The following is a 24,135-nucleotide window of genomic DNA, read 5'->3' as shown; positions in this document are numbered from 1 at the left end:
TGCTTCTTTTTTTCAAATTCCAATGTAAATGTGCCTTTTTTGTGTGTCTCATTATCTTAAGACCAGGTTTTAGTGAATACTAGCTAATCTGATGAACTCTAATGCTAATTCATTCATGAGATTCCATGGTAAAATGTCCTCCATCTTTGGTAAAACCTAATCTAGGCTTCCTGGGGACAATTAATCAACCTAAGGAAATATTTATTATGTGTGGGATTTCAGACACTATTTTCAGACTTTAGTCTTTAGAGTTAGCTGGTTGTCACGTCCCTTAATGCTTCGATACTCAATGACTCTCAGGTCCTTCCTAGGCCTGGTGGATAATAATCTGAATTCTTACGGATTTATGTGAACACTAAAATTTCATAAGCATACTTTAAGCCCCATCATACTATTATTTATATCTTATTACTGTATATAAACAGTAAGACCCAATATTTTGAGTGTTTCTATGTGCAGGCACTGTGATGACTACTTTGCATGTGTTATCTTATTTAATCATTACAATAACTCTATGAGGTAGGTACTACTATTATTACAATTTTACAGATTGGGTGCAGAGCCTGAGAGGCTTCATAGCTTGTCTTAGTCCACAGAGCTCTCATGTGTGGAAGAGCTGGGAATTAAACTCAAACCTGTTGGATGTCTGACCATGAGAACTCAACCATCTTCTATAAATGCAGAAGGACTTATGCCACTTTGCTTGCTTGCTAAAACATGGAAGTGGTAAGAATATTACCCTGGTGGGTCATTATACCTAGTCCTGGTGGTGGTTGCATCATCAGGTGGAAATTGCCAGGAACAGCATTTAACCACCCAAAGTGGGTGACCAAGGCTCAGTCTCATAAATCTGAGAAGGGATGATAAGCACTCATGAGCTTCACTGATATACAATAGTATATAGTATTTTATAAAGACTTTTTCTCTAGGGTCAATTCAGCACCATTGTTAACTGTGCAAAATAGATATCTGGAGAGGTGATCTTGCCCTGTTTCCACTCTCTACATTACCATCTTGGGGGATTCAAGAGAAAAGGTTCAGATGTTAGAAATTTCCAAGTAAAGTGGTAGGTAATCCTACTTGCCTTTTCAAAGAAGCAGTACTGGAAAAATATTTGAATGACTGGGATAGGTAGGAATGGCAATTTTCAGACAAAGAATAACTGGCAAAGCTTATAGAAGTAACAGTATAAAATGGATAATAGCCAGAGAGGAATTCCAAAATTAGTTTATTCTTAATATGAAAATTTATCTTTTGTTGTAAAACCAATAAAAATAGGCTCATTTAAATAATAAGTGTTTAAAACAGAAAGTGAACCCCTCCCACCTTGTTCTTACAATTTCACTTTCCAGGAACAACCATTGTTAACCAGATGATTAGTCTTCAGAAGGCTACCTATCTCCATGTGTATCTAACTCCTTACCTTCTTATACTTTTAATTTTCTCAAATTGAGATTATATTAAGCACTGGGTTTTGTAGCATGTACTCTTTTATTTACAATGAATTGTGAACATATCTTGGTGTCCAGTATATGTAGATTTAGGCCATTATTTTAATGGCTGAGGGTAATCCATTGTATGGATGATTTATTTTTTAAAAAATCAAATTTCTGTGGGTAAATATTTATTCTGTGTCATCTTATTGTGCAATTACTGTGCTTCAAAAAGTGTCCTGATTCTATGTAATTGCATACTTATGTGCTACTGTGAATATCTTTAAGGATAGTTTACTTGATATATATTTAAGGGTACACTTAAGGATACTTGATATACATTGTCAAATTGTTCTTTTTTAAAAAGTGGCATCAGTTGACATTTCTATCAGCAGTGTATGAGCTTTCATATTGGCTACAATTAGACTTTTAAAAGATTTTACCAATGTGACAGCTGAAAAGTTGTATCTTATTGGTATTTTAATTTTTATTTATTTGACTGTTAGCAAAATGGAATGTTTTCATATCATTATTGACCATTTATATTTCAATTTATGTTTCTAATGTAATTATTTCGCCTATTTTACATTTGAATGTCATATTGTTATTTGTAGGATTTATTATACATCGTGGGTGTTAATTATTTTCCCTAAAATAAGTTATACATGCTTACCTAGCTTGTAATTTAATCAGTTTTATTAAATGTTTAAGTATTATATAAGTATCTCTTATACACTTAATTTAAAAAAATAAAATCTGTAAATATTTTATTTATACTGTCTTAAAACTCAATTTACCATATGCTACAATCCATTTTCGTTTCTGGAAAATATCATACATGTTTTTATGAACCAAAAATTAGAACTTAATGCATTAAAGCCCAATGGCTTCATGGAATTTTTGGTTATATGAGTGCAGCTGACAAAGTATTTATATGTCTGTTCATTGTTTACTGGTTTTTAGGTTATATTAATAATGATAACTTTCTAAATTATTTTTATTGGAAGTCATTTGGAATGGAAAGTCTCCTCATTATAATCTTATTAAGACCTCAGTATAAAGTAGATGAATAAATGCACAGACTGCTAATCCGGAGTTCACACTGTTCTGCTCTTTGAACTCTAACAACTGTAATAGATCACTACTAAAGGTTATTCTTTTTAAACAAACTCTGAGATTCAGTAAAATTCCATGTAGCTCTTGTGAGAAGAAAAGAGGAATTGTGCTAGGCAAATCTGCTAAATCAACCATGATATTTAGTGGAATGGCAAATATTGTAGTCGTGTTGTCTTGTCTAGTCATAAAGAGACCACAATCCAAGGACAAGCTAGATTCAGAGAATCTTGAAATATTTGCTTTCAGAGAGACCTCAGTTGTTATCTATTCCCAAAGTCTCGTGCTAAAATTAATTAAATTACCTGAATGTAGACAATTCTATCAGAAATGTAGTTTCCAGAAGTAGCAATCAGAGATAAGAAAGTGTTTCAAGACAGTAGAAATCACAGTTTCTGGTGAGGGTATGTTAATACAAACTAAACTTTACATAGTTTTAGAAACAGAATATCTCCCTGTAGTGCTGGAGCACAGAAGAGACCCACAGTGTCCCTCTAAGGTTAGGGAGGATGGCAGAGAGTGGACAGTGGATATTGTATGGGTCATCTGTGCAGGACAGGTCAGCTTGGAATACAATAACAGCAATCCCCTCCAGAAGCAGAATTTAAGACATGCTGACTGCCTACTCCGTTGAAAGGACCATCAGAATAACATTTTGAGCAAGCAAAGCAAAGCTTATTAAAGTTATTTCAGGGTAAACAACATCTTGACATTCTTAATAGGATCTCAGAAGAGGGAGATCAGATAAAGATATTTATAGGGCTTTGGGTTTCATCTCAGTAGTTTAATTCCAATTTAATTAAATTTTTATTCGATAAGTTAGCTGTTTGCTCAGGTGAGACAATTATTTGCCTGGACAAACTGGTTTTTAGGAATTTTCTGAAGTTATAATTGTACAGCATTATTTTCCTGGGTAAGGATTTCTTGGAAAAAGTGCTTAAGTTGACACAGGTGATCTCATGTCCAAATCCTGGTAATTAAACTCAGAATGCAGCTGGTCTTAATTCTGACTTCTGAAGAGATTATCTGGGAACAAGTCCTTTTTGCCTTATATCTCTTTGACAATCATCACACCACAGTCATCCTAATCTTCAACAAGATTCTTGTTAATTGCTATAGGATAATTTCAGGCATCTGTCAGCCCCTTAAAATACCTTGCATTATGCTTGAAGATGTCAACATTTCCAACTAGAGAGGCTTAAAAGACCAAGCAGTTGGTTGAGTTAGGGCCCTGGCTAAAACTCCTTAAAATGAATGGGTGATCAGCTTATAAATCAACAAATTTAAAAAGATTACCTAAATGCCTCCTTGGTCTTGCAAGGATGAAAAGATAAGAAGAGAGCCAAAGCACTTTAGCGTCTAAAATGTGGAAGGGAAGACAAGATGGACAAAGTAGAAGCAAAAGATGGAGATAGAATAAATGAAAGCTAGAGGGTTAAGTAGGTTTAGCTATTGCAGCCAATCCCAATTCTGCTTCGTGGGAAATGGGAAGAATTATATCCATACATGAATAATCAAATTATTTTAAAATACAGGTTCAATTACTATTAACAACCTTCCAAAAATAAAATAAATCCTCAAGCTTCTAATTCTTAAATTTTTTAGAAAGCATTTTAAATGATTGAGTCAAATTTTACCTAACTGTTCATTGACCAAATCAATCAAAATTATATATAAACTACTGACACATTTTTAGGATGTGAGGACTAAGCAGTTTTAGGGTTTTTGATCCAATTCTGAATCCAGTATAAAATATTTACTACCATATGTAACATCCTTTATATTTAATATCCTGCTTGGTTTTTGTTTTGTTTTGTTTTACATATGAAGACATTAAAATACTCCCTGTATGGAGTTAGAGCTATAAGATGTTAATACCATGAAACTTTACTTGTCAAAAGTATAATAAAACAAATATGCTGTTTGTGTGTAATTTTTTTCAGCATATGTTTTATCCTCCTAGAATTACTTGTCTCACAAGTGGCCTCCTAGAATTACTTGTCTGACAAGTGGCCTCCTAAGAATACATAATGACAGTTTTTCAGTAACTAAGCTATAAACACTTCTCCCAGGACTAGCCATGAAAGTAAACAAGCCACAATTTTCACATTAACAGATTTGAAGAATAGCAGACAAAACTTTATTATATATGAAGTGATCTAAAGTACTGTTTTTGCAATGTATAATTAAGGCAGGACAACTCTTATGTTTTGAAGTATTTCCAAATAAGTTTTTTTTTAAGATTTTTTTAATGTGAACCATTTTTTAAAGTCTTTATTGAACTTGTTACAATATTGCTTCTGTTTTATGCTTTGCCTTTTTGGCTGCAAGGCATGTGGGATCTCAGCACCCTGACCAAGGATTGAACCTGCACTCCCTGCATTGGAAGGTGAAGTCTTAACCACTGAACCACCAGGGAAGTCCCTATAAATAAATATTTTAAAATAATTATTCTGTCTTTGTTAATTCAATTTGTTAAATATGTATATACACTAATAATTTTGAGATATTGGCTATAAACCATTTTTCCAATCATAGGTACATTCCCTCACATAGAAACTTTCTGGTCATAGTATATGAAAAGGATAGGAAAGCTCAATATTCTTATTTACAATAGCGGTTATCGACTTTGATGTCAACTCCCATTATTTCATAGTTTTTGAAAAGCTATACCCAGAGTAAGCAAAATTATCATTATACTTTTAACTTTGAAGAAAAGAACTCCACAGCCCAGCATTATTCTGGAAATTAAAGCAACAGATTTATTCTGTTTTTTATTAAAGACGAGCACACCAGCCAAATTAGGAATTTAATTAGAGTACATCTCTTCCCATAATCATTACTTTCCTTCCATTTTATATTGTTAATGAGAAAAACATCACATATTCAATAGTCTTTACATACTTTTCTAGCTTACAAATGATCAGAGTATGCAAAGATATGATTTCTTTTTCAAAAAATTAAATAATAAAAATAAGACATATAGTTGCATTGTTTCATTACCAGGACCTAAAAATTACATCAACACATACTTTCAACAGATCATTCTTTGCATTTTTTTTCCTGCACTGTTCTTTAATCAAACTTTAGTCTATTTTAATAGGAGGTTAAAAAGACTTTTCCTGTTCGGAATTTCTGGCTAAAGAAAACTAAGAACAAGATATACCAAAGAACGCTCACTTTCTAAAGCAATGAGAGAGACCAGCCGTCTCTCTACCTCAAAACTACTGAAAGAAGGCTGAGGAACCTCAGGGGGAAGAATGCACTGAGAAACTTCTTTAGGAAGACTGTTAAGGGGTTGTCTTTTTCTCCCTGGCCACCTGTTCAGAGAAAGGAGAGGTTTTTGTCTCCCTTAGACAAGTTGCAAGTTGCCGGGCACTCAAGACAAGTTCCTGGAGGCCCTCGCCCCGCCCTTCCAGCTCCTCCTTCTCGGCCGCTGTAGCTGGGCTGGGGGCAGCAAGATGGCATTACCATGGCAGGACCGTGAGGGCTCACTGAGCACTGCCCACAGGGCTCGTGGCAGAGGCTGACTTCCTGGGCCGCTTGGCGTGGCCCGTGTGCTTAGAGGTGATCGGAGAAGCCGGTGCAGGTGCCCTGCAGACCCGTCTTTTGCCCTGCATTCCTGCAGGAATGTTTGAAGCCAAAGAAGCCTGTCTGGCGGTGGGTCACAGCACTCTGGCACCTGGTGTCCAAGCCGTGGGGCTGAAGTAGAAAAGAATAGCTTTATTGCTTTGTCTGGCAAAGGGGGCCACAGTGGGCTAATGCCCTCAAAACTGTGTGTCCCTACCTGGAGCGGGTGGTGAAGAGTGTTACAGTCATGGATCAAAGAGGACATGATCAGCTGGGGGACATTCTTCTGATTGGTTGGGGGTGAGGTAAATGGGAGTTAGCATCGTCAGCCTTCAGGTTCCAACTCGTCTGGGTCTGCGTGCTTGTGAGCAGCATATAGTTAACTTCTCCCACCTGGTGGGGGTTTCAGTATCTGCAAAACAGCTGGAAGTTACTGTTGTGCATATCCCTTGAGGGAAAACTAGGACCCTGTCCTGAGGCTGCACTATTGGTTGTTTTTATTTTGTTTTGTTTTACTGTTTCACCCTTGTCTCCGCATCCCCTCCCTTTCTTAATTAGCAACAGTTTGAACCCGCCTTTTGGAACTTAGGGAAGGTGATGGAGGCTGAAAAAAGCCTCTTGCCTGCTAACAAGAAAATGGGGGACACAGAAAGACTTTTGTGCCCGGGAACCCCACAGTGTCCTGCTTGATTTCACTTCCTTGCAGGTTTCCAACCCTCCAGGCCTGAGGTGTGAGGGAGAAGCAAGTTTTCAGTCAAATGAGAGAGTGAAATTTTTACTTAGATTGAACTAATATTTTTATAGCTGGAAAAATTAATTCCTGAGACTATCTAAAAAAATCTAAGGCATCTGAGTGATAACGTGCAGAAAAGAGGAAAAGGGTTTGACAAAAGTTTTTTGAAACTAATAATGCAAAAAAAATCCATTTTCAAATGTGCCCATACTGCATTTCCTTACATTGATCCGCTGGTAAATTAGTTTTGTGGTTTTCACTATTTACGTTTATATGGTATTTCACAGCTTCTAACATGCTTTTATAGAGTTATCAAATTTGATCATCACCAGAAACCTCCAGATGCCCAAATAGATATCATTGCTGTCCTTTCTGGTGAAGAAACTAGATCTTAAAAAACAGTCTCTTTCCCGAAGTTGGATAAGTAGTACCTGCAAAGGCAAGACTACATTAACACTCTTCTCTCTGCTCTTTGCTCTCAAATGGAATCTGCCAGGCAGGAGTATATTTGGGATTCACTCACTTATTCACTCATGACTGCCAACTACTCTATTCCTCTTCATGTTTTTATTTTATTTCTTAAAATTTAATTCTTTTTAAGCTAAGTGCATCACTGCTGACAAACATTTGTGTCAAAACAGGAGAGTTAACTTACTGCACATATGAAACTGGTGACAAGAACTTACTGATTTCTTTTTAATAGTAAATGTTTAATTTACATAGAATAAACTGTACATATTCATGTATGAAATTTGCTATTTTGACATATGTATACACGCAAGGAAGCATCACCAGGATGAAGATAATTATCAATCAACCCCAAAAGTTTCTCAGACCCATTCCTCCGGCTTTCCCTAAACTTGTCTCTAGGCAATTGCTAATCTACTTTCAGTCTGTATAAATTAATTTGCATTTTATATAAATGGAATCATATAGTATATAATCTTTTTTTCTGTTTCCTTATGCATGGCATAATTGGGGGAATATTCATTCACACTTTTGTATTCATCAATAGTGTATATTGCTGAGTAATATTTCATTGTATAGATATACCGCAAATTGCTTATCTTTTCTTCTATTGATGAGCATTTGGATTTTATTTAGTTTAGGGTTTTTACAAATAATGCTTCTATGAACATTTTTGCACAAATCTTTGCATGAATATATATTTGAATTTTTCTTTGATAAATACTTAGGATGGAATGGCTAGATAATATGGTAGGTGTATTTTTTTTTTCTAGAAACTTTCAAATTGTTTTCCAAAGTGGAAAAAATAAGATGCAGCCAGACAAGCAGCTGCTGAGTCCAGAGTGACAGACTGGGAGGTGGGGAGGGGCTCACTCCTGAGGCCAGCCACAGTATTGAAGCTGCATTAACCTCTACTTGATGCTTTGTTATCAATTTTAGATTCCAAATCATAGACTATACTATTTCTTTCAATTTTTTTTAAATAAGAGAAAAAGCTCTGTAGAAAAATACAAATAATTACAATTTTAAAAGAAGCTTTTTAAATAAAAAAAAAAAACCCATACCAAAAAAACAAAAAAAGACAAATTTTTTTCTTTTTGAAGTTGTCATTTCTAACTCTTAGAGCAAGTACAATGTCTGTTTCAGTGCTTATGAATTCTAGGCAGGTAAAAAAGAGTTTGCACTTTATCTTAAACACATTTTTTATGACCAAAAGAAAACGTGTTTAAAAAGGAAAAAAAGAGTTCCCCTTTTACAGGTTTCAGAGGGAGGACATGCCATTAAAGTCAAACCTTGAACGAAAGAGCCATGAGAAGCTGGAGTAAGGGTAGATGGGCTGCATTACAAACACCTGTGGGGTAGAATGCACAGCTTTTCTCTCTGACTCAGGGCGGCAATCCTGATTGTTAAATTATTTCTTGTTTCTAAATATAACCAAAAGGAGTCTGAGAGAGACCTAAATTAGAAACCTCTTTTATTAAGGGGAAAAAAAAAAGCTTTAAAAAAAAACCTTAAAAACCAGGGAAGTTAAAATAGCTGGGTTTGGAGCAGATGTGCATAATAACTAATTAGTAGCCCCTGGCAGGATTAAAAACAGCCTTGGGGGGAGGAGTTAAATATAGGTTTGTGCGTTTCAGTAGAGGCACTGGTTAGTACTCTTCCAGTAAAGATGATGTGCCAAGCTCGCACTGCTGGAACCAGGACTTTCTGGGAGAGTCTGCTCGGTAAGTCCAGCTCACAGCGAAGCCTGTGTCCACTGTTGGGTGCAAATCACCAACCAGCAAAAATGAGATGTAATTAATGAGAAGCCACTCTGGCCAAAAAAGTACACAAAGCAAGAAATAGTGTTTTAGGCTGGTTAAAGACAGAAGTAAGCTGAGAGGTTTGCTTAACAGCTAAAGACTTTTAACTGCCCCATATTTTCTGCTGCTCTGACCAGCATTCCCATAATGACAAAAAAAAAAAAAAAAAAAAGTAGTTGTAGGGCACCAGTGAAGTGGAAACAGTGACCACAGTTTCTTTGCCTCAGAAGGAGACTGGTATCATTGGTTTGCTGGATTTTTCCATTGACTAAAATGACAGGAATTTTTAGGTGAACAATTGGTCAAAAGTGGGTTTAAATTTTACTAATTTAAAGGCTGGGACTAAAGAGAGAGATCCCTCACTATCATTAAAAAAGGGTTCACTTTTGTGTGACCATTTTGGTTTTAAGAATAAAATTTGTCAAGGCTACAATTGTTGAATAACTTAGGTTAAACAATAGGGCCCTGTCTGCAAGCATTGTTGTTGTTGTTTTAATGGCAGAAATTAGACACCCATGGACTTATAGAAAATACAATAATCTTCCTTTTTATGGCAGGTTTTAAAAAAATATTTCAACCAAGATGCAACTTCAAAAGAGTTTCTGAGGGCAGTACCAGAACGTTCTTCTATGCTTTCCTTTAAAAAGGTAAGGGACTTGATGAGCACCATTTTTAATGCAGAAAAGCGACACCTGCCAACAACCTGTGAAGAAACTAGCACTAAACATGCAAAGTTATGCAGACGTGAAGAACTAAACTGTATGAATTCCTAGCTTTAAAAATTCAAACTAAGCTTTCTGAGTGGAGAGACTGTGGTTGCTCTGTGAGACTCGTCTAGGTCTTATTTTCCGTGTGAATAGAGGGCACCGGTGATCTTCTGACGTCTAGGTCAGAGCAAGTTTAAATGCCAAGATCTTTTGAATAATGAGGGGCTTCCTATCAAACTGTTTGTTCAGCTTAAGGATAAGGGGTTTCTGTTTTCTGGTCTTAAGAATGCAAGGGTTTGACTGGCATAGAAAGGAATATGGGGACAGTGCCGAGAGGGAGCCGGAGGAAGGGCCCTCACTCCCATAGTCAAGTGCCAGCACGTGACCGGGGCCAGTGTGCAGGAGCCCCAAATCTGCCTCTTGTCTGGGGTGTTTGTTATGAAGTAGGATTGGGCCTTTAACACAATCTGTGTGTACCTTGTCTGCTAACAGCCTGATGATTGCTCACTAACACTCTGGCCTGAGTTATTTCACAACGATTTCTCCCTGCTACACAGTGTTGAAATTATATTCAGAGATTAAAAAAAAAAAAAAGCCCGTGTAGCAATATTTTCCCACAAAACGAAGTGCAAAACATCTTTAACAAATAATGACGGTAGTAAGAAATATTTGACACAGTCATGCAAAAATGCGTCTCATTTTACAAAGGCTTAGAACATTTCCAAAATATCCCCTAGGTTTTTAGACTGTGAACCTTACAATCTTACTCATTTTTCTTTTCATTTAAATGTGGCTGTCTCAAAAAAGGTAACACACAAGTTCAATTATCTCCAGTCCACCAACTATTCTCTCCCACAGCACAAAGATGGCAATGATGGTTATAAAACACCACCAAACAAGATTGTACAAACAGACGAGCAGGCACACTGCAGGGCTGAACAGGGTCCAGTGCAGTGTAGGGAGCAATTTGACCACAAGGACCCTGGGCTCAGACTTGCAAGGTGGAATTACAGTCTGTCCCATAAAGTAAGAAATCTTCTCCCCTCAACTGAAGGAGCACAGCCTCTCTTCCTTCTCCTCCCACCACTTGTGGTACCAGAGCTGGAGGTCCTCCTTGGACATGGGGAGGGTGTCCACTGAGTATCAGCGGACATGGAAGTGGATTGCCTTGGGAAAGTCCTCAAGGAGGAGGTGCCTCTCTGTCTGAGGAATTTTGTGAGGGTGTGCCACTGTGATGTCATGCACAGCATCCAGGTTCTTACTTCTTAGACAGTCTACTACAAAAGTAAAACCTGTAGTTCTTGGATGTAAGACATTCATATTTCTGAAGTCCAATCTTCTCAGCAAATTCATTACTTCGAGCCATGCTATTTTCTGTAAGATCAGTGCTTTCTGGGAATATGAGGAGTTGAAGTGGTTCTCAGATATCACAAAAATAATCAGTCACGTTTTCAAAATTCCTCTTGTCATCCTTCGATTTCTTATGGCTGAAGATGGAGGCAGCAGCCTGCATGGCCCAACCAAATCCAGGAAGACTTTTGAGACTGACTTTGAGGCAAATTTTCTCTAACCTGAGGTAACTATATCTCATTAGACAATTACACGGGAATATCCAGTCCATTTCGTCTTAAATGATTCATGATAATAACAGTTCTTTCTCCAGGAACAAATGCATCCCCTGTTACAATCACTTTTATACCAAACATGGTCTCTAGTAGCAATGCCACAGGTAGCGTGAGCCAGGTTGCCACAAGGCCATTGTTAATCCAGTGACACTAAGATGGGTTTGCAAACATCAAAGGTGAAAAGGGATCCAGCATCAAAATGCTTCCAAAATTTCTTCCCCAAAATAGGGTGAGTATAAAGTAAAACCCTCTCCATGATGCCATGATTATTCTGGATGTGAGTCCTTGGTCAGATAGATGAATAGCAAATTTTTTCTTCTGGTCTGTATTTTGCCCTTCTTCCTCTCTGTGGTTCCTTAGATGATTCTTCCCTTTGAGTGGCCTTCCTCCAATGAGCCACGTTTACACTAGGCCCTGCTGACTTTGATGATATCATTAAATGTTCTGTAGTTTCAGAAATAGAAGCCTAGAGGCTTCTGTTAAGTCTGGTTTTTTATAACTCATTTGACCCAACAACCTCAGAGGGTTAACAGTTACCCTGAAACTTGGTAACAAAGAACTCCCTGCTCTATCCTTTCTCCTAAATTAATAGTATCTCCAATCGCCAACAATACAGTTACCAGAAAACTAAAACAAACAAAACACCTTAGTTTTCTCTTTACTTGCTCAGCAGGTGCTCCCCTCCCCCACCCCATTATTCTTCACAACCAGTCAATCTTCCACTCTGCCTTCAAAATGTGTGTGGTGGACGGTGAACTTTGCTCTGTCACAGTTAATGCCCTGGCTCACTCCCTCACCACCTCTCATGCCATCTCTCAAGGTGTGGAGCATGGAAACTGCCCTTAACTGGTCTCTTCCTTACATTCTGTCTCTGACCCTGTCACCACCAAAGTCCCCTCTCCAGAACGTAAAGTTGATCATGTTACTCATCTGATTAAGATTCTTCCATGGATCTCGCTGCCCACAGGATAAAGTCACTCTCTTAGCTGAGAATTCACAGTCTGGCTTAACATTTCCTGGCTTCTCTCTCAGCAACCTCTTCAAAATTCTGGTCTGACCCCTGGGCACCCATGCCCTCTCACTCATCCCCTCTCACTCATCCTCACTTTGCACTGCTTCCTCCTTTGGCTAGAAGCTCTTTCTCCCTTTATCCTACAGTTGGCTCCCTTCCTTTCTCACACAGGGCAACCCTAGCAGAAGCAACTCTTCCCTTGTATGTATTCATATAAGTATCATCTTGGTGTCATCTAAGAAATCTGCCTAACTCAGGTCACAAGGATTTTTCTCCCTTGTTTTCTTCTAGAAGTTGCATTGTTTTAGTTTTCACACTTATTAAATTTTTGAATTTGTTTTGTAAAAGATATGAACTATGGATTGAAGTTCTTTTTCTCGTTTTCATCTGTCTTCTTCATCTAGAGTTATATTTGTTGCCTCACTATTAAAAAAAGTTCTTTCTCCACTGAATTATCTCTGTACCTTGTCAAACATCAGTTGTCCAAATCTATATGGATTTATTTCTGGATTCCCTGCTCTGTTTACTGATGTATTATGGGTCCCCAACACCACACTCCCCAAATTACTGTCATTTCAGAGTAAGTCTTAAAGTCAGATAGTATTAATTCTCCAAAACTTTTTGCTCTTCTTCAAAGATATTTTGTCCTTTGAATTTCCTTAAAAACATTAGAATCCACTTGTCAATTTCTACACAAATTCCTTCCTGGATTTTGATTGAGATTGCATTAAATTTATAGGTTCACTTGGAGAGAACTAACATCTTAATACTGAGGGTTTTGACCAATGAAAAAGACCATTTTTAAAGATCTTTTAAAATTTCTCCCAGCAGTATTTTGTAGATTGCAGTGTGCACATGTTGCAGAAATCGATCCCACGAGAAACCAAACACTGCACTGGGAGGGTTGGAGAACTCAGGTTTATTGAGCTGGTGGACCCAGACGAGCTAACTCTCCAAAATTCTGGGCCCCATTTCAGGTGAATTCTCTCCTTATGTAGGGTTAAGACACATAGCTACAGTTGGCATTAATTGATTGGCTACTCAGTTTCCATAGGTTACAGGTGATTACAGAGAGTGGGAGTTGCTAGGGGTTACTTGCGAAGGGTTTTCAAACAAAGGCGGGCAGGGGCAGGAACAGAACATTCCATACTTATCTGATCATCTTTTAGGTTCCAGTTGATAAAGTATTTTGTCCTCACTTTAGTGCAGCAGGCAGATTTTACAGAAGCAGAGCAGGCAGAAAGCTCTTTTCTAGCTATGTGTGAACTCCAGGTTTTCCTTGTCACACACACACACCTTGCATTATTTTTTTTCAGATTTATCCTTATCTGGTTAAGAGACCACATAAAAGGGAAAAGTGTCCTGAGACATGAGGACTATAGACTTTACTTTGCAGTAAAAGCAAGGAGCCATACTTCAGCACACATACAAACAGTTGTATATAAAATAAGACAATAGAGTCTCCTGAAAAATGACTGTGGTTCATGTTGATAGAGTTGCTAAAAGTAGGAAGGATGGGTAGTGGCAGGCTTATGCTTGGAGTCTTCTTGAGAGGGAATTAGAATGAGATTGATGGTCAAAAGAGAATAAAGTCTAGGAATCTATTTTGCACAGAACTGTTAATTTTTTTAGTGATGAAATTTAAATTTTTATTCTTAGGCTGGTCTAAAATGGCTCCTCATGTCTGCTTGACAAGTTCAGATAGATAAACTGTTTATTTTAGTATCACAGAATTTAACAGGTCAGATAAAATAACTGCTTTACTCTAATGCTGATTAACAGCAGGTCAGGTTCTGTTCAATGTCAGTGGAATCCCCATGTCTGGCAACCTGTAAAAATTGAATAGCTAATAATCTGTGATGGATGATGCAGACACTGACCTTCCTAGAGTCAAAGGCTATGTGACTACAGAGCCTCTTAAGACACCTTAGAGCTCTATGCACGATTAAACAATAATGTTCAATGAGAGTTCACATAACTTTAACAAAGGAGACCCTTTAAGTTTATGCTGCCGTAAGTGGATTTCCTCCTCTCTTGCACATTCTTGAAACATTCTAGGCTATGGGGGAAATATTTGCTATTGAAATGCCTTGCAGCTATGTTAAGTTGCTTGAGTGGCAGTTGACAGTTCTGAAAGGCTGTGGCCTTGGAGGCTGATGAGTCTCCTACCCACCCTGGATTCCAAACAGAGTTATTTTTAACTTCATTATCAGTGCACAAGACTGTCCTTGCTGGGCAAGTGAGCCAAACTGAGGTGATGTTTCTATTGCTGAGGTGAGAGAGATGGAGGGGCAGCCAGTAGTTTCACGTGATCCTTTAAGGTAGTAGACAACATTGAAAAAAGAATCACAATCCAAAAAAAATAAAACAGCCACTTCAGTGAACTAATCAAGAATACCAAATGTTTATCACTGAAGCAAATGAAAAGTTACAAGGATTTTCTAGTGTGATTATTCTACCTAAACTTAATATAATTCAAGTGTTGATGGGAAAATGGTGATGGTACAAAGACCAATTTATTATCAAACGATCTCTTGACATTCATTTCATAGAGTGTTTTTTGAAGACATGTTTAATCCTCCCAACATTTTTGTCTCCGTGGAGAACCTCTTTCAACTCACACATTATCCCATTCTTCATAAATCACTCAGCTACAGACTTCAAACTTCAATTCACTCAATTCAACACTTACTGAGCTAGCAAGTGCAAAGCATTAACTTAGGGCTGGAGGGGATTCCAAGATAAATAGAACATAGCCTTCACCTTCCAGGGGATCACAGTCTAATAGGGAAGAGAGACACACACATCAATAATTTTAAAACAAGGGAATCTCTGATAAGTATTTCTACTATGTTGTGGGAAGAGAGATGAATCATGGCTATGTGCAAAGATGTAAAAATAGTACTTTTCTTGTCCTGATGACTTCCTCAACCTCTTCATCAGTCTGTTTTTGCTCATCATGTTATGACATATCATCAGATAGAATACTTGCAGTTGCAAGTACAATAATAATTAACAGGCATTGGCTTAGTGAGAAAAAGAAATGTTATACATATAAAGTAATCTGGAAGTAGGTGATTCTAAGTGAGGTACAGTTACATAGTATCATTAAGAACTTGGACTCTTTTTAACTCTACTCTGCCATCTGCAGTAGTGATTTTTCATCATTTAGCTTGTTGCTTACTGCTTGCAAGAGGGCTACTTCAGCTCTAAGCATCACTTGCTATGCAATCCATACAAAGTAAGAAGAAAAGGCAAGATTTCTCACTCTATATCAGGGAGAAAAGTCCTGCCCAGTAGCAACACAGGAAAATTTCTCTTACATCTTATTTGCCAGCACTGGGTCATGTTTACTCCTTAGCAAAGGGGTGATACTCAGCTTACCTGTTTTTTTTTTTGTTTGTTTGTTTTGTTTTTAAGAACTATTATTGAGATACAGTTAACAGACAATAAACAGCATATATTTAGAATGTACAATTTGGTGTCCCAATCTCCCAGTTCATCCCCCCCAACCCTCCCCGCTTTCCCCACTTGGTGTCCATGTGTTTGTTCTCTACATCTGTCTCTCTATTTCTGCCTTGCATTTCCTCTTTCATAGTTGGTAGCATTTGCCTTATGTATTGAGGTGCTCCTATGTTGGGTGTATGTATATTTATGATTGTTATCTCCTCTTCTTGGATTGATCCCTTGATCTTTATGTAATGTCCTTTCTTGTCTCATAATGTTTTTTATTTTAAAGTCTATTTTATCTGATATGGGTATCGCTACTCCAGCTTTCTTTTGATTTCCATTTGCATGGAATATCTTTTTCCATCCCTTTACTTTCAGTCTGTAGGTGTCCCTAGGTCTGAAGTGGGTCTCTTGGAGACAGCATATATATGGGTCTTGTTTTTGTATCCATTCAGCCAGTCTGTGTCTTTTGGTTGGTGCATTTAATCCATTTACATTCAAGGTAATTATTGATATGTATGTTCCTATTACCATTTTCTTAATTGTTTTGTTGTTGTTTTTGTAGGTCCTTTTCTTCTCTTATGTTTCCTGCTTAGAGAAGTTCCTTTAGCATTTGTTGTAGGGCTGGGTTGGTGGTGCGGAATCCTTTTAGCTGTTGCTTGTCTGTAAAGCTTTTGATTTCTCTGTTGAATCTGAATGAGATCCTTGCTGGGTAGAGTATTCTTGGTTGTAGGTTCTTCCCTTTCATCACTTGAAATATATCATGCCACTCCCTTCTGGCTTGCAGAGTTTCTGCTGAGAAATCAGCTGTTACCCTTATGGGAGTTCCCTTGTATGTTATTTGTCATTTTTCCCTTGTTGTTTTTAATAACTTTTCTCTCTTTAATTTTTGTCAGTTTGACTACTATATGTCTTGGCATGTTTCTCCTTGGGTTTATCCTGCCTGGGACCCTCTGCGCTTCCTGGACTTGGGTAGCTATTTCCTTTCCCATGTTAGGGAAGTTTTCAACTATACTCTCTTCTAATATCTTCTTAGGTCCTTTCTCTCTCTCTTCTCCTTCTGGGACCCCTATAATGAGAATGTTGGTGTGTTTAACATTGTCCCAGAGGTCTCTTAGGCTGTCTTCAGTTCTTTTCATTCTTTTCTCCTTATTCTTTTCCACATCAGTGATTTTTCAGCATTCTGTCTTCCAGGTCACTTATTCGCCCTTCTGCCTCAGTTAATCTGCTCTTGGTTCCTTCCAGTGTATTTTTCATTTCAGTGATTGTGTTGCATATCTCTGTTTGTTTGCTCTTTACTTCTTCTAGCTCTTTGGTAAACTTTTCAATCTTTGCATCCAGTCTTCTTTCAAAGTCCTGGATCATCTTCCCCATCATTATTCTAAATTCTTTTTCTGGAAGGGTGCCTATCTCCTCTTCATTTAGTTGTTTTTCTGGGGTTTTATCCTGTCCCTTCATCTGGTACAAAGTCCCCTGCTTTTTCATTTTCTCTGTCTTTCTGATACTGCTTGATACTGCTGTCTGTCCTCTTGTGAAGGAAGCTATCTCCTCAGCTTACATGTTTTTGATCAATCATATTCCATTTCCTGAATCTCTGGGGGTGTGTGTGGGGGGGGGGGGCGCTGCTTTCCCTGAGCATGTCACTGCCCAAACATAACGAAGAATATATAAACCAAAAAGGGGAAGGAAGGAGAGTTAGTTACCAACAGCATCTGCAAGAACATATCCATGTATCTAAGCACTCAGAGCTTATGTTACTGGAAGGGGAACCCCTTCCAGGGCACAAGAGTGGGCTTTTGTATAACACCTGGAAGTGAATTGTTCAAGAAGACACACATACTGACAAAGCAAAAGACTTTGCTGGGAAGGAGCTCCCAGGCAGAGAGCAGTGGGGTAAGGGAACCCAGGAGAACTGCTCTGCCATGTGGCTTGCAGTGTCAGGTTTTATGGTAATGGGGTTAGTTTCTGGGTTGTCTCTAGCCAATCGTCTTGCTTGTGCCATATTTGATCTGATTCAGGGTCCTTCCTGGTGGCATGCACATCTCTCAGCCAAGACGGATTCCAGTGAGGTTTATGGAGGTTGGCAGGACATCTTACGGTCTGGTGTCTCCTCCTTTTGGCCCCTCCTGAATCCTTCTGGCTGGTGGTAGTTTGTCAGTTCTGTGTTCCTTATTGGGACCTCCTGTTGTGAAATAACTCCTGCAAGCAGTTATTATCGTGCCTGGCCAGGGCCTGGTGTTTTCGGTCAATGGTTCCCTAACAACTCTCCCCTGAGAGACTTCATACTCAAGATACTTCTTGTGGATTGGGGCAGAGGTCTCTTTCTTCTGTAACTATGTCCTGCTGAGAGTGGGCACTGTCCTGCCTAGTAGAGTAGAAGTCTCTCTACCTGATCTAAATCAAGGTATTCCATGAATGAAATCAGCTTCCACCCTTGTTGTAACATCCATTTAGTCTGAAACTGTTGGAGCTTGCTGAAGAGAAACTTTGTGAGCAGTTGAAACAGACAGGGCCCAAACAGGAGGCCTAACAAGATACCCAGAAATGGCAGGAGCCAAGAGGGGAAGGAGGGAAAGCTTCAAGTGCCTGTCATGACCAAATCTGATTTTTGTGGCGTAAGAGCCCCTTGATGTCTTCTTGGAACTGTCCAGACTGTTTTTTGTTTGTTTTAATAAATTTATTTTTTTATTTATTGGCTGCTTTTGATCTTCATTGCTGCACATGGACTTTCGCTACTTGCGACAAGTAGGGTCTACTCTTCATTGCGGTGTGTGGGCTTCTCACTGCAGTGGCTTCTCTTGTTGCAGAGGATGAGCTCTAGGCATGCAGGCTTCAGTAGTTGCAGCATGCCAGGCTCAGTAGTTGTGGCTCACGGACTCTAGAGCAGAGGCTCAGTAGTTGTGGCACATGGGCTTAGTTGCTCCACAACATGTGGGATTTTCCCAGACCAGGGATTGAACCCATCTCCCCTGCACTGGCAAGCAGGTTCTTAACCACTATGCCATCAGGGAAGTCCCTCAGACTGGTTTTAATAAAAACATTTTTCCTTCAGATAGAGACAGGTTCCCCCTCATCTTGCGGTCAGTAAGTCTAGGGTCTGGCTATTTTGTAGGACCATAGTGGCTAAGGAATCTACCTTGGGTTGTAGACATTGGAGGGTCCTTGCAGTCTTTTCTATGGCCACTGCAGTGTCACTAGAAACCTGCTGAAACTTATGTAGAGAGGTCCCTCTGGTGGCAGCTCCTGCCAAACCTGTGGTTAATCCCAGGGCCAGGAGCAAGGGGCTAAGCACCACCGCATGATGTATCCTCTAGTGGATATACACTGATAGAGGCAAGGAGGCATTACTCCAGGCCGCATCTGGGTGGGTTGTGACATACCCTAGAGAGCAGATCCAGGACCAAAAAGGGGGCAGAGATAATAAGCTTATGAAGTAGATGCCATGGTTGTGTTCAAGTTGGGCTACAAAATGGGTTTGCCAAAGGGGAATAGGACTTCTGTCTGTCTTACAATTGGAAAGCAGCATAATGTAACAGGGGCAGTCCTTCAGTAACTGGGAGGACATCATCACCCCGCTTGCCCCAAACCCAGCAGCAGTGGGAGTGTTAGAAAGGGACTCAGGTGCTGAGAGGCATCCTGGGACTTGTCCTCAAGGTAGAGAGTGTTACATGTGGGTTCCTACCATAGGGCTAGGTTCTTGGAGTAGGGACCCCTATTAGGGAATAACAGAGGTCAGAGGCATCTATCTGGTTTAGAAACCAGGATGATTGGGTGTGATTTTTGGTTATCCTTAACAGAACATGGATTTTCAAGACTGGGTGATAGCATCTGGGGAGAGCCTCATGCCTGGGGATAGGTATAGTGTGTCACTTTTTTTGGACCTCTAGTTGCCAGGCTTTGGGCTAAATCATAATACTCCAGAGCAGTTGCTAGATCCTGGTTTTTCCTGTCAGTTATGATGCTGAAGGTTACTCTACATCGTGAACTGCCCAGACACAGATACCCCTGTTAGGGAGTTGTCTTTTGAGGCAAATAGGGAAGGTCACTTGGGGGATATTGGTCAAGAGAGAAAATAAGCGTTTGGGTGGGATTACACATGTCACTGTGGGGGTAAATATAGCCAAGTATTGCTGGTACCAGGGCATAAAGCTCTTTTCCCCTTTTATCCATGACCAGGAGGGGTGATTGAGTGGTAGCATACAGCTGGGCTGGAAAGGTGTCCCCTGACATACTTTAGCTAGGGCTCTTTTAAGAGTCTGGTTGGTCTCTCTACCTTCCCTGAAGCTTGGGACCACCAGGATGAGTGAAGGTGGTATTTGATTCCTAAGCATGAGGCTAGGTTTTGGGATATCATGGCTGTAAATCAGGACCCACTGTTTTTTTGAAGTGATTGGGGCAGCCCGAACCTAGGCACTCTCTCCTTTAACAAGGCTTACAGACTTCTGTAGCTCTTTCTGTTCTAGTAGGGAATGCTTCAATCCATCCTGTGAATGTGTCAACAAAAACTAGTAAATAAAAAAACCCTTGCAATTTCTGCATAGCTGTAAAATCCACGTGCCAGTCCTCTTCCGAGTATGACCCCTGATGTTGGGCAGGTTTAATTAGGGGAGGTGGCAGGGATCTGGTTTTTCGATTGTTTCTTAGGTACCACAACTCTGTGATCTGTCAAATAACCTTAGCCAACTGGGAATGATAGGAAATGGGCTGAAGCAAGGTTTCCAGGTTCTCTCTTCCAAAATGGGTATTTTATGTAAGGAGTTAATAGTTTTACAGACTTGAGAGTTGGAGGCTATTATTTGAGCTTGGTAAGTCTGTAACCACCTGTGTGACCCAGTCTCGCAACCCCGCTCAGCATATCAGGATTGTTCTTCTGGGGTATAATTTGGGGTCAGGGTTTCTTGGGCAGAAAGGGGGCAGATAGCAATAGTGGGGTGTGTGCTCTGGTAGCTCTTTTTGCCTCCTGATCAGCTTTCTTATCCTCTTGGATCTCCTTTCCTCCCATTTCGGACTCTTGGAATGGATGACAGCTAATTTAGCAGGAATTTTGACCACCTCAAGGAGCCTGACAGTGAGCTTTTTTGTGTTTCATAGGAGAGCTTCGGGCACTGAGCATCTCTCTTTGGTTCCAGATCACTGCATGGGCATGCAGGATGTGGATAGCATACTTTGAGTCTGTATAGATGTTAATCCTCTCTCCCTCTTCTAATTCTAGAGCCCTTGTCAGAGTGAAAGTTTCAGCCTTCTGGGCTGAGGTGCCTGAGGGAAGAGACCCACTCTCCCTGGTTTCTTCTAGGCTCACTATGGCATATCCTGCTTTCTTCTCTCCTTTTTCCATGAAACTACTGGCATCTTTGTACCATTCTTCCTCTGGGTCAGTTACAGGTGTCTTGGATAGGTCGGGATGAGAAGAGTATAATTCATCTGTAACTTGCATGCATTGGTGCTCTATGGGGGAGGTAAGGGCATCCATTATTAAGGAGGCTGGATTTAAAGTCTGACAGATGCTTAGTTTTATTTCTGGATGTCAAGGAGGAGGGCCTGGTATTGGGAAATACCCTCCCCACCACCATCATTCATCTATTCCCTTTAGTCTCTAAGACTACTTACACCTGGTGGGGCATGTACACAGTTGGTGGGTTGACCCAGGGTCCATTTAGAGGCCTCTTTAACCATAAGAGCGGCGGCCACTACTGCCCAGAGGCAAGCGGGCCAGCCTTTGGCTACCTCATCTAGTTGTTTCAAGAGGTAGGCCACAGGCTGTAATACAGGCCCCACCATTTGTCCCAGCATCCCAAGAGCAATTCCCACCCGTTCAGAGTCATACAACCCAAGAGGCTTTTCTAGGCTTAGGAGCCCTAACTCTGGGGCCGTAGTAATGGCCTCTTTCAGAGTATTAAAAGCCACCTTATAGGTCTCAACCCAGTCAAGTGGCCCTCCTTCTTTCCCTTTTAGTTTTTCATTTAGGGATCTGGCCAGATTCTCATAACCAGGAATCCAGATCTGGCAAACTCCAGTTATCCCTAAAAGCTTTGTCTTAGTTTGGGGACAGGGGCTATTTAAGATAAGGGATTTCCTCTGAGGGTCGAGCATTCTTTTCCCTTCTGTAATTATGAACCCAAGGTATTTTACTTGGATTAAGCTTATTCTTATTTGAGCTTTCTTAGGGGACACTTGATATCCTCTTTCATGAAGAAAATTTAAGGTTTTAATAGTATCCATTTGAGAGCTAGTGAAGTCAGGGCTTGCTATGAGCAAGTCATCTACATATTGTATTAGGCTAGTCTTTGTTAAGGTTAATTCTCTTAGTTCTCTTCCCAGGGAAGTCCTGAATATATGGGGCTGACTCTGAAACCTGTGGTAGCTGTATCCAGCAAAGTTGTATGGCTTACCTTATTTCTGGATCTTGCCCCTTAAAGGCAAAGAGCTTTTGGGACTCAGGACAGAGGGGAATGCAAAAGAAAGCATCCTTAAGGTCCAGGACTGAAAAGTACCTAGCAGTTCTGGGGACTTGGAATAGGAAGGTATATGGGTTCGGGACTATGGGCTATGTGGGAACAACAGTTTTGATGAGCACTCTTAGATCCTAGATGAATCGATAAGATCCATTCGGTTTCTTAACAGGCAGGATTGGAGTGGTGCAGGGAGACTCACAGGTGGTTAGGATTCCAACATCCCAGTATTTGTTAATAGTCTAAGGCCCTCAAGAGCTTCTGGTCTCAAGGGGTGTTTTCTTTTCCAGGGATAGGGAACATTTAGCTTCAGGAGGATCTTTACTGGTGAGACATTTATAGCTAGCCCCAGGCTAGAGACATCCCACACCTAGGGGTTGACTTCATCCGAGAAAGGGAGGAAGTTGTTCTTTCCTATGTCTGACTGCAAATATTCAGATACCAGACAAAGAAAGTCATTGGTTTCTAGCTTTCCCCAAGTCACTCTGGTCTGGAGGTGGCAAAGGAAGTCTGTCCCCAATAGGGGAGCAGGGCAACTAGGGATATATAAGAAGGGCCTCTTGCCAGTTGCCCACCTTACAGTTGAGGGGCTTAGTAAAATTTGAATTTTGGGGTTTTCCACCTACCTCCATTAACACTTTACTCAGAGTTTAAAGGTCCTAGTTGGAAAGGAAAAACAGAGAAGGCAGCTCCTATGTCCAAAAGGAAGTTTACATCCTTACCTTCTACTTGCAGAGTCACCCAAGGATTAAGAAGAGTGATTTGGATCTCACCATTTGTGGGGGCTTGTTGAGGAGCTGGGCATCTTCAGTCCTGGTCTCCCAGGACTAACACAAACAGGGCAGATTTATGGGTCTCCATACGCCTTCCCTTAGGACAGTGTGGATATTCCCCTTTCTAATGTCCATCCTCTTTGCAGTAGGCACACTGGGTTTGTCTCAGGCACAGTGATCCCTAAGGTGTTTTTCCCTTTCACACTCTCTCCATGGGCCTCGTCCAGTGGTAGGGTTAACCAAAGTCAAGACTTTAGCCTGTGGGTTGGCTAAGAATCAGTTCTGTTTCTCTATCCTCCTATTTTTTGGGGGCTTCTCTTTCTTCCCTCTTGGCCTCCTCCTCCTAGTCCCCTAGTTCCTGGTTAGAAACACCTTTTTTTTTTTTTTTTTTTGGCCTCATTCACTAGCTCGGAGATGGGGTCTCTGGTCCTTTTTCTAGTTTTTTAATTTAATTTTCTCCTTATGTCTGGGGTTGCCTGAGTTATAAAAGAATGGGCCAGCAGGATTCTACCTCCAACACTTTCTAGATCAATCTGGGTAAAATTTTTGAAGGCCTCTGTGAGCCTTCCCAAAATAAGGGCCAGATTTTCACTCTCTTCCTGGGTAACATCTTTTATCTTACTATGACTAATGGCCTTCTGGACTTCCTGGATCATTCCCTGCAGTGAGCAAATAATGAGGTGAGGTGTCTTAGGGATTCCCTCCCTGCATTTGTGTTGGGGTCCCAATCTGGCTCCGCAGAGGGCATTGCCTCTTCTGCAGGGATCAGGTCGGCATCCACCCACTGCAGTATATTGACTACTTTTCTGCCTGATCTAGGATTCTAGCTTTTTCTTCATCATAATACCAGGTGAGAAAGACCATTACATCCCTCCAGGTGAGAGAGAAGTTAAGGCTAAGACACTCAAATTCATCCTTAAATTTTGGAGGTTTTCAGAAGATAAACCCAGTTGTTCCCTACATTGGGTGTTGTCTCGCATGGAAAAGGAAACATGAACCT

The 24,135-nt window shown here is 40.0% G+C and overlaps 1 pseudogene; it reads right to left on the bottom strand.

Annotated features, from left to right (window-relative positions):
- Positions 1-10,589: 10,589 nt before the first annotated feature.
- LOC130859477 (lysocardiolipin acyltransferase 1-like) lies at positions 10,590-11,718 on the bottom strand (annotated as a pseudogene).
- Positions 11,719-24,135: the final 12,417 nt, after the last annotated feature.

This window comes from Hippopotamus amphibius, chromosome 8 (genome assembly GCF_030028045.1).
Source record: "Hippopotamus amphibius kiboko isolate mHipAmp2 chromosome 8, mHipAmp2.hap2, whole genome shotgun sequence".
In the NCBI taxonomy this organism is placed as follows: Eukaryota; Metazoa; Chordata; class Mammalia; order Artiodactyla; family Hippopotamidae; genus Hippopotamus; species Hippopotamus amphibius.
Note: the sequence above shows the minus strand (reverse complement) of the source record. Positions and strands in the feature narration are given on the sequence as shown.